We start from the raw sequence: 18372 nt of genomic DNA, 5'->3' as shown, positions 1-18372 counted from the left end.
CCTATATCTGTAGAGACTGAGGCATCAGGAAGGTCATAGATATGTACATACTTAATCTTAGCATGAATCACTTTCCACATTTCCACAAACAGCAAGCAAACATTTCTGCAAAAGAACCATAATTACTATTGGATACCAAGAAATCTTTATTTTAAAGAAGTGAAAAGTTTTATTAGACCCATTTATCAAGTCAAAAATCCTGAAAGAATGACTGGGCAGAACTTCAAGCTGTTACCTCATAGATATCAGCTCACTGTGAACATTGAATTGTATAATTATGATAGAAGAGAGCTCTGGAGGTCATCTAGTCTGAGCCCTGCCTCAGATAAGAGCAGATTCAAAACCAGTGCTCAAGATCCTGTCCAGTTCAGTTTTTAGCACCTCCAAAGCTGAAAATTTCATGGCTTTACTGGGGAACCTACTCCATTGTTTGACTACTCTCCTGGTAAAAAAATAAAAATTAAAAAATAAAAATCTTAGTATCTAATCTGAATTTCTTAGGTTGCAGCCTGGGTCTACTGCTTCTCCTTTCACTATTCATCCCAATTAAGAATCAAAATCCATCTTTTTTTTTTTCCTCCTACGTAGTTAGAAGTAAGAAAGGTGTCACCCCTACAGTGTTTTTTGTTTTTTTAAAGGTTGAACAAAATGAGTTCTCAGCCTCATTACGCACATCATGAATTCCAGTCCCCAAATCACAGTATCATGATAAAATATAAAATAAGCTATTTCACCAGTCTTCAGGAATGGTAATCTGAGATAAATCAGAGCAAAAGGGAATATATTTGCTTACCTATACTGTATATACTGGCAATGTTATACTTGACCCACCAAAGGAAAAAAATATATACATATTTACACTTATATGTATAAATGATAATAATTTTTTACATATAGTATTTATTAAACAAATAAATAAGAAAGAAATAAGAATCAAATCCTGAAAGTACACGGAGAAATACTGTTCAAACTGAAAGATAATATTGCCACAAATGCAACTGGATACAAACACATCCATGCATGAATAAATACAGGCTGGAAGTCATGTTTCTAGCCAACAGATTAATTAAATTCTGAAATCAAAGTAGCAGAGCAAAAAGCAACTTTTTTCTTTAATGAATCTTGATCATTTCTCAGAAATGAGTCCCATGACATGATTTAATATGATAGTAGAACACTGGTAATATTTGTCACAGCACCAGTCAGCACCTGAATGTCTTCCCATTTGTTTTGCTTCAGGTGAAATGCCCATTCCTGAAAGTGCACAGAGCAAAATCAATACCTTCTGGAAGTTCTGCCCATCCACCTTGTTTAGTCTTACAATGTAACAGATACTTACAGAATTATGTACTTAAAGACACAGACACTTAAATATTTAATTGGTTAATAAAACATTTTTAGTAACAAATATGAACAGTTAGCACACTGCAATGTTGCTTCCAACAGTAAAGAGTTTCTGCTTTAGCAAATTCTTCATGATTGAAGAATTTCATATTCTGAGTTAAATTAAAATGCAGATTTCAGAAGCAGTGGTTTGAGCCACTAAAATAATTACACATTCTTTTGTAGAGAACTCAGCTGGCCTAGATCCATGCATGTCCTTGCTAAAGAGTGTCAAATGGTTCATTAAATTTGGAGGAAGAAAAAAGTTTTGCTCAATAGATAAATCTGCTCAATAAAAGTCTGTAAGAAAGCAACTGTAGAAAATGAAAAAACATAATGTTAGTATCCTGCTGAGAGATATATGTGACTGAAACTAGATTTAGCACAAGTAAGACAAAGGCACTTTGGCAGAGGTATGTTGCTTTGCTATGGTTTTGCTCTCTGACACTGATAGACGTCTCTGTCCATAAACTTTCAGATTGTTTTCCAATTTCAAGACTTTAGAGGAAATAATATTTGCACAGTGGTGAACAGAAATATTTTACTTTAGTTTCAAGCAGAAAAAAAGTTTGTATATTTTAATTTTAAAAACTTTTTTTTTAATAATTATCTATGGACCTGGCTATATCGATATAATATCTATACATAGTGTTTCACAGTCTTGGCTAGAACAGCATATACTGGCTTATCTCTTGATAAACGTATTACATCTGTGACTTCCTATTCTGTGATGCATGGCAATTCAATTTCAGACAAGTCAAGATGATAATTATTCTCATGTAGGCTAAATTTAACATTAATACTACCCAATTATAGTATTTATATAAAAATCAGGAGGCTTCAGGAACTGTTAATGGAATTTAAAAACAAAAACAAAAAAAGCAGAAAGCAAATTATTCATTTATCATTTACATTTAAGTCCATTATACTCAGAACCATGAAATAATCAGCACTATTTTCCAAATAAGGAAAATGTGTCTAAATGCTAGCATTACAAGAGGATGAAGGGAAATTCCAGCTCCTAAGTTATCAAACATATGAATATGGAAACTTTTAGTAGCATTGAAATTAGTCATCATTAAGACTCAATGTATAAAATATAATGCATTCTGATTGTATTGTTCTTATTTTAATCAGTTGAAGCTATCACTTAACTGATTTCATTACAGCTAGAAACATGCTCACAGTATTGATTATGGAATTTCCCTCTGAGGAAATAATCAGGGCTTTCATCAACAAATAAAATAAATACACACTGTTCATAAGCTCAATATCATAACCTGATGACTTAATTTTTTTAACTTCTAATACTGTAAGACAGCTAGAAAATTTTAAAGAAAAACTGAACTTTTAACTAGTGAAGACCTTAAAACAGAATGTCATATGGTGACATAACAGTCAAACTGCCAAAATATGAACTAGTACTAAGATAATAAAAGTAAAATACAAAGAAAAAAAGATGCATCCTGACCTAAATAAATACCCTAAATATTTCCCACCAAACATTCAACTGATTACAGCAATATGAGTGCATTACAATAGACAAAAGGATTAGATGTGATCTTTAACATCTGATCTAGATGGTAAATCAGAAGGGTGGGTGCTTTCTTCTGTACCTAAATAAATTCTCCAGCATATAGACTCTTGTGTTGCTCACGTCAACAACTAGTGAATTTCAACAGCAGAATATAAGAAGAAATAATATGCATTATTCTGTCATCTGTTTTGGACCTTTGTTTATTTTTTCAGATTACAAAATTACACACCTTAACACCTATTCTCCTGGCACTTATAGAAATAAAATAAAAATAAAAATAAAAATAAAAATAAAAATAAAAATAAAAATAAAAATAAAAATAAAAATAAAAATAAAAATAAATAAAAATAAAAATAAATAAAAATAAAGATAAAGATAAAGATAAAGATAAAAATAAGAATAAAAATAAAAATAAAAATAAAAATAAAAATAAAAATAAAAATAAAAATAAATTAGTCATTTATGCATTGATAACAGGAAGTCAGATAACAACATACCAACTAAAAACATCTTTTCCTGGATCAAACCTACATGAAGTCTTTCATGCTCATTAGTTGATTTAAATGAGCAATCAGAAGTCATGCACTGTCAGTTAATTAGCCATTAAAAATAATAATCGAGGAACTGTGTATGAAGTACAAAAATTAAAATGAAGCTGCAAGAATAAGAGAGACTAAAAGTAAAAGTGACATTTTGCTCAATGTAACTTGAACAGTTCTGCCATAAGAGTGAGTAGTGTGGATACTTTGGTTTTCTTTATGCCTTGAGCAAAAACTCAATATGAAAATAGCAATAGTAAAGGTCTTTTGAAAATGCACAATGTTTTCTATCCAATACATCAGCCATACTTGCAGAAAGTAATCATTTCATAGTAGTCCACAACATAAAGTAGCAATACCTCGTCATAACTGCTAAATTCAGTAACTTTTAAGACATGGAAACAATTGTTCACCATAAATCAGAAAAAAATACGTTCAAAATGGTAACAAAGAAAGATCACTGTGTATATCAAAAGTTAAATTATAAACAAAGACAGGAACTTCTTAATGAAATTAATTGCTCTGTTGCAGTACTGAGGATGAGAAACAGAAAACAGCATACTATACACAGGAAAACAAAAAAAATAAATCAAAAATTACATTTCTGCTAAGGGCTTTTACTTTGAACCAATACAGTCTTACATAATATTAAAAAAGTTACTGGCGAAGTGTACACTTACGTATTTTGCTTTTCATCAGAGGTCAGGATCAATCACTGATAATTTTATGTGCCTCAGGTAGAAATTTAACTTCTCTAGTCTTCTTCTGCAGTCAGGAGAGAGACTACAGGCAGCTCCAGAAGTTCATTCCCCACAGTTGCATAATCTCCATTCAGGCTTGGGAGATCTGAGAAAGGCTAAGTTCCTAATTTCATGGAATAAAGAGAAATGCCTAAAACTAGGTAGGAAGCATCTGTGTTCAGCATCTTTCAGGATCAAAACATCTCACATGAGACTGTCCCACGAAAACATTTAGCACGGAATCTCCATCAGAACTGTAGAACACCAGTGTGGTAAAGATTTACAATTTCCTCTGCTTGCTGCAACATAGAAACGAATACCCTCTAAACCACCTGAGCTACGCACTGCATCCCTGTCCAATGTGAATGACTTGTTATCTAAAGAAATGAAATGAAGGTTAAAAGAGTAGCTCCATTAAATGTATTAACCATTCATATTGTACATGCTTATTCCCTCACACTCAAGCCAGAGTCTTTCATAGTAGTACTGCAGCAGTCCTACTGTGAGTAAGCCACCAGTCCACCTCCTCCACACACCTCTGCACTAGTCCTGATAGTCTTCAGTACTCCATTACAATTATGACCACAGCAGGGGGCATATAAGGGCTTCTGGAAGAAGTTCACCTCAGCCATATCGTGTTTCCCAGTCATGACAAGACTGTCTGAAGTTTTTCAGTATAAACTTTTAAACTTCAAGGCAGGTAAGCTGATGATACGTGACAGAGATTCACGTTCTCCTGACAGCAGGGGAGATCTTTCTCCTCCTTTATATAAAACATAGTAGTAGTGGTGATAATCGCCATTTAACCATTATGACAGAGAGGAGAGGATTCCATCACATTTTCCAAACCTCTCACAACTCAGAAACACTGAAGTGTAAATGAGGTTTTACACTGGCTGAGCAGTATGGATCACAGGATGACTAAGACGAATACCACAGTCAATACTGCAGGCAGGGTGTATAGCATATTACACCTTGTAGTCCTGGTGGAATATCAGCCTCAAAGGCTTTTTACAAATGTTAGTCAGTCTCTATAACCACTGGAAGGAAGTTCAGACCATATTCAGAGTGGGGACTCACATTAACATCCTTTTTGGTAGCTGTGAATCCATGTTTCATATACAAATATATGCAGTCTGGCATAAAAAGTAACTTGGATGCAAAGGAGCATGAGTTTCAGAACTGCCAAATAAGCACTTATATATAATCTGAGGAGAGACAGATAAAGAAAATGACACCGTAAGGAGCTGAAATGGTTGTTAGAAAGATAAACTTGAGCAAAGACCATGTCCATTTCACCCCAATGAATTCTGAGATGTGACTTCTATAAATTAGTCCCAATGAACTGAAGACTTTCAAAGCTTTCCAGAGTACTTGAGACCTGCTCACGAGAATCACTTTTATTACGGACCAAATCCCTAGCTATGGGGAAAGGATAACTTCTGTCCTCTGGGTGTACACAAAAACAGCTGCTATGACCTTCATGAACACTCTTAATATTGCTTACTGCACTCAAAACATCATCTTCTTGGGTTACCATGAACTGAGAATACTTTCTGCAGAGTGACTGAATGACAGCATGAAAATAAATGTCTCCCCTTTGCAGCAGTTACAAATATATTTCCTTCTATAACAAGAAATCCTGTCTCTGTGACCTACAGAACTAAACCAAAAATCAGCTGCTGTCTCTATAGGCTACCTTCTCACTTGTTGCCTTCTCCCTTTTCACATTAAAATATAATTAGAATTAGAGGACAAAAGGAAAGTGACTGTGACTGGAAGACTGAAATGAGAGCAGATTAATGTCCCCAGTGCTTGAAGGTGCTTGGCATAAACCCAGAGTGCTAGCTCCAAAGAGTGAAATATTTCTTTCAAATCCTTAAGGGAAGATCTTTCACAGCTTGATGGATTTCTCTGAGAATTCTGAAAGTAGGAAGCCAAGAGATTTGATTCACCACCATTTACCATGTCATGAACCAGGTCACAATATCTGCTTCATCCAGGGCTGCTTGAAGCATCGTTCTTGATTTAAGTAAAATCCACTTTCTATAGAAGTTCTGTAATTGATCAATCTGTAAGCATACTAGCATGCATCCTGTTTGACAACCTAAGCTCACACAAGAAAGATAGACTTAGACCCTTCTGAATATGTCCCAAACTTTATATTTCCTGACAGAAGGACTGAAACATCTGGACTCTTTTTGAAGTTGGTGCCACTGCAAGGAATTTCAGGGACACGTTTGAAAGTAAGAAAACAGACTCTGACAGACCTGGGAATGCCTACCTACTGTTAGACTGAAGCTTTAGGAAGAAAGGTTTATTTTAAAGTGGCTGGACAAGTTGGCAAGTATATCCTAAATGTGGAAGGCAAGCAGATAACAACAATGAAAGTACTCCAAGGGACTAGTGCAGTCTCAAATGGAGTGCTAATTAATGCTCTCTGATTCCCAACAACAGGGAATGTCAGTGCAAATGCTGAAAATTACCCAGCAAGAGAATTACCAAGGCAGATCACAATATCACAGAATGGTCGAGGTTGGAAGGGACCACTGGAGGGCATCTGCTCCAACCCCCTGCTCAAGCAGGGCCACCCGGACCCCCCATGGTTGTCCGGGACCATGTCCAGGTGGCTTTTGAAGATCTCCAAGGGGATAGACTCCACAACCTCTCTGGGAAACCTGTGCCACTGCTGTGTCACCCACATGGTAAAGAAATGCTTCCAATGTTCAGATGGAACCTCTTGTCTTGCAGTTTGTGCCCATTGCCTCTTGTCCAGGCACTGGGCACCACTGAAAATAGCCTGGCTCCATCTTCTTTGCACCCTCCCTTCAGCGATTTATAAGCATTGATGAGATTCCCCCGAGCCTTCTCTTCTCCAGGCTGAACAGTCCCAGCTCTCTCAGCCTCTCCTCATAGGAAAGGTGTTCCAGTCCCTTCACTATCTTTCTGGCTATTTTTTGTACCCTTTGCAGTATTGTTCATGTTTCTCTTGTACCAGGGGCCCAAAACTGGACACAGAACTGCAGGTGTGGCCTCACCTGTGCTGAGTAGAGAGGAAGGATCTCCTCTCTTGACTTGCTTAGAACGCTGCCTAATGCAGCCATTAGCTTTCTTGGCAGCAAGGGCTCACGCTCAACTTGGTGTCCACCTGGACCACCAGGTCCTTTTCTGTAAGGTTACTTTTCATTTGAGTAGCCCTCAGCATTTACTTGTACCTGGGGTTGTTCCTGTCGAGGTGCAAGTCTTTGCACTTCTCCTTCTTGAACTTCATAAGGTTTTTATCAGCCCTGTATCATCAGCAAACTTGCTGAGAGTACACTCATCAGATCATTAGAGATGTTAAATGGGACAGCACTCTGTATTGACCCCTGAGTGCTCCACCAGTTTCTGGCCTCCAAGATCTCATGACTCCAGCTGACAGATCTCTACAGGTAAAAAAAAAAAAAAAAAAAAAAAAGCCAATGGAGGAACGAAGAAATAATGGAAAACATATAGGCTGAGAATAAAAAAAGGGAAATGAGGTGCATATTCTTCTCTTTTACACTATGTGTGACATGTAAAGGAGAAGAAATGCATCCCCACAACAGCTACTGAAGCTAAAAGATCTAATAGTGAAATATAGATAGATAATAGAAGATAATGTAGTATAAGCTTCTGTGGTTTGTTAATGTTTCATATATCTGTGATTCAAAAATAAAGATACAGTATATTTACTAGGTTATAAAAATTAACATGATCCTTCCAACTCAGCACTGGTGACACCACATTTGAGTGCTCTGTCAAGGTCTGGGCTCCCCAGACGTACTGAAGCATGTCCAGCAAAGATGCTGAAGACATTGGAGCTCATGTGAAGAGAACCAGGGGGAAGCCGAGAGAAGTGTTCAGTGCAGAGAAGAGAAGGCTCAGGGGGATTTTATCAATGTGTATCAATTCCTGTTGCAGGAAGAACGGAAAACAGATATAGGCTCTTCACAGTGGTATCCAGCCACAGGAAAATGAACACACACTGAAAAACAGGAAATTCCACTTAAGCAAGAAAAAGATTTTTTTCCGAGAGGTTGATCAAAGACTGGAACTGGTTGCCCAGTCTCATTGTGGAGTCTCCATCCCTGGAGGTATTCAGAACCTGCCTGGTTATTGTGGTTTAACCCAGCAGGCAGCTCAGCACCACACAGCCATTTTCTCTTCCCCCCCCATCCCCCTCCCCCAAGTGGGATGGGGAGAGAATTGGAGGAAAAAAAGTAAAGGCTTGTGGTTTGAGATAAAGGCAGTTTAACAGAACAGAAAAGAATGAGAAATAGTAATAATAATAATGATAATATTAAAATATGTAGAAAGCAAGTGATGCACAATGCAATTGCTCACCACCCACTGACCGATGCCCAGCCTATCCCCAAGCAGACGGTCCCCACCACCCTGGCCAGCCCCCCATATTAACTGTTTAGCATGACGTCAGATGGTATGGAATACCCCTGTGGCCACCCTGGGCCAGCAGTCCTGGGTCTGTCCCCTCCCAGCTCCTGCTGCACCCCCAGCCTGCCCGCTGGCAGGACAGAGCGAGAAGCTGAAAAGTCCTCGGCTTAGTGGAAGCACTGCTCTGCAACAATTAAAACATCAGTGTGATACCAACATTATTCTCACCCTAAATCCTAAACACAGCACCATATCAGCTATTAGGAGGAAAATTAACTCTATCCTAGCCAAAATCAGGACACTGGTGTATATTGGGTTTTGGTGGAAGGGAGGGGCTGCAGGGGTGGCCTCTGTGAGCAGAGCCCAGCAGCTGCCCCATGTCAGATCAGAGACAGCTCCAGCCAGCTCCAAAAGGGACCCGCTGCTGGCCAGAGCTGAGCGAGGGAACGATACTGGGTGGCCCTCTGGGAGAGCATATCTGAGAAAGAAAAAAAAAACCTGCTGCCACAGCAGCTGGGAGAGTGAGGAGTGAGAACCAGCCCTGCAGACCCAAAGGTCAGTGCAGAAGGAGTTTGCTCCTGATGGATGATAAAGTGTTATGGACTGACCACAGTGGCCATTCCTTGCTCCCTTGTGCCACTCAAGAGGAGGAGGTAGAGGAGAGTGAGTAGGGGGAAGGTGCTTTTAGTTTGCTTTTAGTTCTCACTGCTCTAGTCTGCTACATGGTAATAAATTATATTAATCTAACTTATGCTTAGCCTGGTTTGCCCATGATGGTACTCAGTGATTTCCCTGTCCTTATCATTACATCCTCTAAACCCATGCATTATTTTCCACTTTTTATCTTTTCATTATTTTCTCTTCTTTCCTTCTAACAATAATATTTTCCCATTAAAAAAAAAAGTGTTTAAGGTCACTGTCCTCAGCCTATAGCATTACACCACTTTTTTCTTTGAAAAAACAACTTTCCTCACATCTTTCCATAACTCCACAAATATAAGTTACTTCTATACTTTCTGAAGATTCTCCATAGCTCATAAACCGGTCAAACTTTAGAATTATTTGCTTTCCTACATCACTAATGACACCAACCTTAATATTGAGTTTTCACTCATATATCATCAATTTTCACTCATTAAATTTCGTCACTTTTTTATCTTGCATTTCAAATGAAAATTCCTTGAAGTTTCACCTACTATATTCTTACCAATAAATAATTTCCTAATATGCATTTCAATTTTGCCATTACTATAAGTGACACAACAAACTTATCTATTACCTATAAACATTTTTGGCTACATTGTAATATTTATAATTGTCATCAAAAGTTCAATCTTATATCCAGTCTCTCACCCATAACAATGATGACACTAAGCAGCTGATCCAACTAGTAACAAAGTATGTAAAAAGGAACTGATTTTCTACTATGAGTCCAGCATTTTGCAAGCAGGTTAGCTTGCCTTATGATAGGGAAAAAAAAAAATGGAATTGCACAAAAGCCAACACTGACAAATTTACAGCTGCAAAAAATACTGTTTTAACAGTGGTTTTGCAATCTAGGCTTAAATCACCCATTCCACACTGACAGTGGTGCAAACCTGCAATAAAATGCTTTAGAAAGTATCTTCCATACCTTCTTCCACAAAAACAAAATAACTTTTAATAAATCATCCATACATATCAAACAGGAATCTGAAGATACTTCTAAGTAACATAAGGGATCGAACATAATTTGGACAGAATGAAAATTAACAATTATTAATTTAGTAATACTTTATTCAGTTAAGATTTAAATGCTCAGTATGGAACAACTTTCTTCTCTCCATGTTTTTTTAACCAACAATAATATATTTGGTTGTTTCAAGACCAAGTGAACACATTTTACATTTCAAGCACCAGTTTAACTTGTAAGTAGCATAATGCAACTCTTGATATAGGTAAGAATACTGTGGCAAACAAAATGCTTTTTAGGAACTTGCATTCAATTTCTTTTAAGGAAAAAAAAAAAAAAGAAAAGAAAAAAAAAGCCAGGAGCAAGTCCTAGCAGAGTGTGTCAAGTTTCAGCCAAGAGCAAATATTTATGTCTGCATGCCACTTTAAAACAACATCTTGAAGTAATAAAGATTGCATTCAGAAGAAGTTTGGGGCCATCTAGTGGAACTTTTATTATAATATTGTAATGCTAGAGGATCATGTATTGAAAGCATTGTTTGCAGGGGGAAAAAAAAATAAAACGACTTTATTTTTAGCAGTTATTTTCTCAAATATACTATAAAAGTTGACTTTTTTATGGTAAGCATAACAGAAAAAAGCAATAGTTATCTAAAGATCTTGCTAACATACAAAAAACAAAACTGCAGAATGATTCTCTGAGGTATGATTTAGAAACTTCATCCCTAGAAACATATAAATCCAGTCTAGACAAGGAAAATATATCATATAGTATAAGGTATGGCAGCCATGGGAATGAACTACATGACCTAAAGAATCTTCTTCATCTCTAAATTCCATTATCTCAATTTGCCAATGGAAGATATAGTGTTCAAGAATTATTCAATCAAATAAACACACTTCCTGTCCTTGAAGGAGCAATTCAAATCATATGTCAGAGATACTCTTCAATTTACATATTTAAACTTTAACTCTTTGTTTTGACATTGAAATCATGTGTGACTGCTTCATTACAGAAAAACTAAGTATTTCAGCCTTAGCCTGAAGGTACCATTTCCTACATCATATCTGCACTCTGAGAATAACCTTAGCTTTGTATTTATTTCAGAGCGCAATTTAAAGATTATTGGCTTTAACCTGCAAATCCTTCCACAAGACTTATCATGATTATTTCAAAGATCTCTACAATACAATTCCAGATAAGATCATACGGAGCTTTGGGGTTAACAATCTACTCACATACAAAGAGAATACACACCAGTCAGTGTTGTCTTCAAATGCAGATCTAATTCTACAGTTCCACGTGTCAGAATCCAAGTCTACTGATTTCAGTTAATGATGGGGACACGATTGTTTTTTCCTGAGCTTCTGCTGTAATAGACAAGTTATTAGGTGGAAATAAGAGAAAAGATTTAATAAGAGCAGTTTAATTTAAGAAAGATGGCACAATCTGCAGAGACTTTTGGTCTCACTGGCTTTGCAACTCGTTAGAAGTACCTGCATGTACACACTGACACAATAATAGCTTGAATTATTAGGTGATAAGTTGAAATAAAATTATAACTTAGATAATCACTATTATAAACACTTAGTAGCCTTTTCATCAGTAGTAGCCCTTTCTCTAGTTATACCACCCTGAATGTTCATCATTTTAAATAACAGCTACTCCATTAAATAAATCTTAACATGCAGCATGGAGAAAAAAACTACTATTATCTTTTATGCTCCACATCCAACCCTTTTCTCCCCATACTTGTACAGTTGAACTGCTATGGTCTTGCTGTGTGGGAAGTATCACAACTCCAAAGAAGGTGACATTTTTTTGAAATGATATACACATTATTTGAATAATGGAACTTGTTGGGAAGAACTGCAGCCATAGCTACACCCTCTCATCTGCGCAGGGACAGTGACCTAAGGCACATGGAAGACAAATGCAGTTATCTTTCTGATTTATTATTCTGATAAATTCTATGGATCAGAAATCTATAGGAAAACCAGCTTCATTAGCAGTTCAGAAAATTATTTACTCCTATCTTCCACTTGTTACACTCTACTGTTTTAGAAATCTTTGTAAGGCTGCATATTTCTGAGATTCTTATTCAAAATAACCCTTGGATTATGTGTCATTTTACCATATTATCTATATGTGTGTGTATCACAAAATATTTTTGAATATTATTCAATATTTTTTCTTCGTATTTCACCAGCATAAAACAATTGTACACTGCAATCTATTGGCATTCTTGTATTATTATTTTTTTTTCTTAAGAGTATTTTGGGAAAAAATGGCCTACTGTTATATCATATAAATTTAGTTTAAGTTTGTAGGATTTATGAAGTATGTAAATCAAGACAGAATCTGACCATTACAAATTACACTTGATTAACCAGAGATTCAGTACTTTCAGTTTTTAATTGAACATACACATTTGGGAGTTTATATATACTGTTAGAGTAGAAAACTTAAAACCAAAAGTAAGTGTCTGATTTATAACATACTTACTTACTTGATATTATGTGGTTTATTATACATAAATTGCCATCTGGAAGGCACACAGATAGCACTCTGAATTATTGGTTTCATCTGCAGAAAAAATAAATCATACATCATTAGTAGATGCAAGATGATTAAAATATTTTATTCTCACAAATATTCCCTAAATATAAACATTTGTCCTGGTTTCAAATACTATCTTTGTTTAGTGCAATATGTTACTTATCAGTATTTTGGAAAATCTGACATATTTGAGGAATCCCAAGATTTTCACTGTTTCGTGTCTTCTGTCCTTGGGAACCTGCATCATGTTCACTCACCATTTGTGCAAAAGACTATTCTGTTCTGAAGCAACTGACACAATTTAATCAACCAGAGAAGTTGCTGTCAAATGGCCTGACAAGTTCTTTCCCCTGAGAAAACAAGCTGCCACCACAACATTTCCAACACTTGCTAAGCCAAGAAGTGAAAAATCAAGACTTGGTCTCAAAACAGATTTTCCACATAGGGGTCCAAACAAGAATAAACTGCTAAATATTTATAGTAAGTAGGCCAGTGACTTAAAAACCTTCTTTCCCCATTTACTGAAAAACAGACATTGCTGGCAACATTTTATTTTAGTTTATGCTATACAAAACCCTGTTATCATTCACGATATAGTGATTGCAGATTTTTCTGTAAGTTTAATGTGTTATTTCAATGGATACAAAGCCAGCAATTAACAGAATTTTGTCAGACCGAAGACCACCATAATTGTCATTACCTTAATCAGTTTCATACCCGTTCTGTCACAAACTAGGGAAACACTTGATTCTGCAGCTGCACACAATGGATTCCCTGCCCTCCCGGGCTGTCACATTCATTCTTTTCCACCACCTTCTTCCTTTGAGTAACATATGTTCAGTGACGAGGACACAGTAGGAGCAAAGATTCACTGCTAGTGTTGAAGGTAGAAGTATGAAAGGATAAATCTTTTCTCTGGCATAAAACCTGTTCTTAGATGCAAAACCTGCACTTATTATGGAAAATAGAAAGGTGCAAAGAATCGGCAAGACAGAAGTCTTTAGCGATGGTATTCTACCAGCAAATGTATAAGGTAAGGAGTTGCTTAGACATAAAAATACACAATCTCTCCTTCAACTTTCATGTAATATTTAGCCTTAAGTCAGCCTCACTAAGTATATCTACACCAATGAGCTAAAAAAATTCCACAGACCTGAGGCCACAAAGCACAGAACATCTCATATCCGTACCTAAACTGCACAGGATATTCTATACTCCCATAGGAAATGCTGACCCCAAAACAAGGACATTGTTTGAGAGAGTGCCAGCCAGTATTTGGGGGAGGAAAAAATCATTGGAAACTACACTTACAAATTAGAAATTCTGTGCTATCATGTGCTAGTGCTCAGGACTGTCCGTACTAGTCCTGTCCATACTAGTCTGAAGGTGGCAACTGAGTGCCAGTACAGTTTTAGGCAGAGTATATATTAATTACTGTTGACTATGCTACAATTATAATTGTTTATCTTAGTCTTTTAATTTCCATTATACCTACTGCTTTTCTGGCTTTAAAGAGTATTTGTGGAGCACAACAAGCCTCTTATACTGATCAAATATTGCAGGGCAACGTATCACAATGCCCTGACACAAGCATCTACACCCAGTCCTTCACCTTTACATTAGTGAACAAACCAGTGACAACATCTATTCCCCAGCCACATAATCATGTAGCAACATCGGTCTACTCCATCATATTAACCTTACATAGTCTCAAAAACAGGGTTCATGCCTAATGAGAATGGTCCCTACTGCATCCTAACTTCCAGACCGTCACTGGGAAGTGGGAGTTGACCCAGATCAAAAGCATGCAACAATTTAACAGTACAGATAATTGGGTTCCAGTACCCAAACCTATTTTAGGAGACTGTTTAATATATTGATAAAGATGCAGCCAGAGAGAAGCATAATCTGGCACTATGTAGTCTAGCTATTGCCTAAAGATCTTTCTGCCCATGTCCCTGGTGTACTTTCAATGGAAGAGAAGTTACTAAAAGGGGAGAATAATAAACAGCTAGGTTTATTATTACCATCCCAGACTAAGAACTGGTGCTCCCAGATACTTGTCATCCCCTCTATAACCACCTAGATCAGATCTCTGCCTTTCAGTTTATATACATGAACATACAGAATTTGGCTTTAAATATTATTTGGTTGAGAGAAAGTCATAAAATATAATAAAAGTGGCACTTCCAGAGTGATATTTTGTAATTCTCGCTACTGCCAAAACAATATTATAAGGTAAGTCACAAACAGATATACAGAGAGAAACTGCTCTTCAAATTAAACTCAATGTTTGTTTCATTAAAATAGCTTTGATAGTGTAGATCTAAGAATATAAATTTATTGGTAGTTTTTTATTGACAGTGATTAAAATGTGGATTTAAATATGCTTTACTGTAGCATCTTACAGACATGGATTTAAGTAATTCATAACAAATATATACTAATATGATAGATCAAAATTTTAAAAAATATATACTTCTTAAATAATAATTGCTTGGGATTAACTATTGTTTGGGGTTTTTTTACATTTATTTTTAGTAAGAATGGTGCAAATTCAGTGAAGCTGGCAGCCTAGCCTAGTTCATTTTCACTATATTTAACTCTGAAAGCAATGGCAGAGGCAGAAAAAAAATATATATATAGCAAATCTCTATTTCAAATTGAGATCCAATTCAAAAATACTTATAATTCAAAATTTACCTAAGGCCTTTCCCACTTAACTGTTGTGAATTCAGTCCTATTTGCCTTCATTGACATACGAGATAATGCAAAGATCCTGTGCGGAAAGATAATCACAAGGTCTGACTGGCTGAGCATGCCCAAAGGAACTCTATATGTTATGCAATCTACACAGCATTACCCAAGCTATACAGCATATGTGGTGCGACTGGACTCAAAATGAGCGTTCAGTGAGTCAGTACATATATGCAATGGTTTTGACTCTTCTTCCTCTGCATAAGGACTAAACTGGACAAAGTGCAGTTTGGACTCATTGCATATATGAAACAGACCTAATCTGCACATGCATACCCTGTGGTCAGGGCTTTTTGCACTCAAAATAGCCAATCATTCGGTTTGCTGAGATTTCAGCAAAAGCCTTTTGAGCTACTTAAAGCTTATTTGGAAGATTTAAATCGGACTTCAGTAGGACACATCATTTTTTCTGTTATGTCTCAGACAACGAATTGCTGTCATAATGATAAATACAGCAGAAAAGTGTCAAAGCAAATGTACATGTTGCAGGTCAAGTTGCCAGAGATGACTAAGAAAGGATATGCGGTTTAATATTGCTTTATCTGTATCAATACTGGCCTCAAAAACTCCCTGTCAAAATATACAATTAAAACCCATTCTACCTGCAAAATAGGCGGTTACAAAAATGGGCTATATGTACTCTCTGTGAGTACTTCCTAGAATTAGGCTTATGATCTATGGTATTTACATTCTGATTTCAAATGAAAGACCACCTGTGTGGTCTAGGTCAGCCTCTTTGACTTCACAGTGCAGCAGAAAAATGGGAAAGCCTTACTTAGCTGGCATCAGTTTCAGCTGAGAGATGAAAACCAGCAGCGATGAGAGGTGATTACAGTGCATGAATCATCCAAATAAGTGGTAAGCCTAGCCATGCTCATCCTTGGACACAGCCGGAAAAGGTCAGGAAATTCTCTCAACAACAGCCAAAGTTTCAGGTGTGGACCACGACCAGTATAGACATAGTCCATCTCCAAACACACAAACTGGTCTTTGTATAATTGATTCTTCCTTGATCTGTAGGTGAAAAGGAAACTAAATGAACTCTTGAGGTCCTTTCCAGGCCTAGTCATTATGTTTCTAAGATCTGGAATATTCAAACACCCAACAAACAACGCAACTCACTACTAATAATTTATCATTTAAATTTTCCATAAAATGTCTTACACCCCAGCTATCCATTACTTCTGTGACTACTTTTGAAACCAAAATTATTATTTTTACTTAATGCTTATTCTTGCCTTTCATTTTTATATGCTACATTTTTTCATTCATTTCTCTTTCACTTTCTAATATTCATCCTTAATCCTACAAACACTGCCAGCTGATTGAGAGGGGTGATTATTCCCCCCCCTAATCAGCACTGGTGACACCTCATCTGAGTGCTCTGAGAGTTCAGTGTGCCCCTTTTCAAAAGAGACATGGACTTTCCAGAGTGAATCCAGCAAAGGGTTATGAAGATAATGAAGGCATTGAAGCGAATGTGTCAAACAAGAAGCCAAGAGAACTGTTCGGTGCAGAGAACAGAAGGCTCTTTTGGGATCTTATCAATGTGTATAAATTCCTGATGCAGGGAGTAACGAAAAAAGAAAGAGGCTCTTCTCAGTGAGATCTAGCCACAGGGCAACGGGCACACATTAAAAGACAGGAAATTCCACTTAAATGTAAGAGAAAACTTTTTTCAGAGAGGTTGATCAAATACTGGAGTGGTTGCCCAGACACATGGTATAGTCTCCATCCTTGGAGATATTCAGAACATGTCTGGATATGTTGCTGAGCAACCTGCTCTAGTTGGCTCAAGTGTGAGTACAAGTTTTGGCTCGATGACCTCCAGAGGTCCCCTCCAAACTGAACAATTCCCTGACTCTGATTAATCACTAAATATTGTCTGTAGGTTATAATGTCTGAAATACCACTTGCACAGTGAAGAAAAAAAAAAAAAAAAAGCAATAGTAAGTTTTAATTCCTAAAAATATAGAAAATCACTTAGCTTCAGTTGAGTGATGATTAGTTATACAATATGGTCAAAGAAAAGAGATACTTCAAGAGTAACATACGTTCCTATCCAAATTTTTACACAATAAATCTTAGGTAAATTGATAATACCGTATCATATTCTTCCCAGAAATAGCAAATGTTAACTGTTAAACATAAATTATATAATCATAAAGTAATGAATGGGTATTTTTTCATAGTAATTTAAACAGGCAGTATTCATAATTAAACACTTACCGTTATTTCTTGCCTTTTCCCCAGAGGCTTTTTAATTCCAATTTCAATGTAACTAGAGGAAAAAGAGATATAGTAGACAAAACTTTTCATTTCTTTGAAAAGGGAACAGACAATTTCAAAAATACTTTGGCTTCACTGTGAAATCTTTAACTAGGAATTAAGAGACCACCAAAAAAGGACACTGGTTCCATCACTTCAACTTACCACAACTGGAAACCAAACATTATGCACTGACACCACAGCAGAATCCAAAGCCCTGTCAGGTGTAATGCTCCCCATGTCTGGAGGATTTAAGACTTTTAAAGACCTACTCAAACACCACACTCTTTGGCTAGAAATTCCCAGTAGATAACCAGTAAGAGATACCAACTGTATATAACAGCACAAATACGGCAAAAAGATAAAAAATAAAAAAGGAGAGGGAGACACAAGACTAATGACTAACTTACTTGTCCAGAATCAATGCATTTTAAGTTATGTTCTACAAGTAATTTTTGTGATGTCTGATCTGATACAGTGTTGTGTTGTATCATTCTGTGACAC

The 18372-nt window shown here is 36.4% G+C and overlaps 1 long non-coding RNA gene across 1 annotated transcript in view; it reads right to left on the bottom strand.

Moving 5' to 3' along the window:
• LOC308193273 overlaps positions 1-18028 on the bottom strand; it is a 35120-nt gene extending 17092 nt beyond the window's left edge. The window contains exons 1-6 of the long non-coding RNA XR_013949506.1: positions 17830-18028; positions 16376-16614; positions 13544-13717; positions 12794-12870; positions 11542-11654; positions 4140-4323 (exon numbers count right to left, since the gene is read on the bottom strand). This is a non-coding gene — a long non-coding RNA (uncharacterized lncRNA). The remainder of the gene's footprint in view (positions 1-4139; positions 4324-11541; positions 11655-12793; positions 12871-13543; positions 13718-16375; positions 16615-17829) is intronic.
• Between the last annotated feature and the right edge of the window lie 344 nt (positions 18029-18372).

This window comes from Anser brachyrhynchus (genome assembly GCF_964034855.1).
Source record: "Anser brachyrhynchus genome assembly, chromosome: 3".
Classification (NCBI taxonomy): Eukaryota; Metazoa; Chordata; class Aves; order Anseriformes; family Anatidae; genus Anser; species Anser brachyrhynchus.
This window is presented reverse-complemented; position numbering and strand designations above follow the sequence as displayed.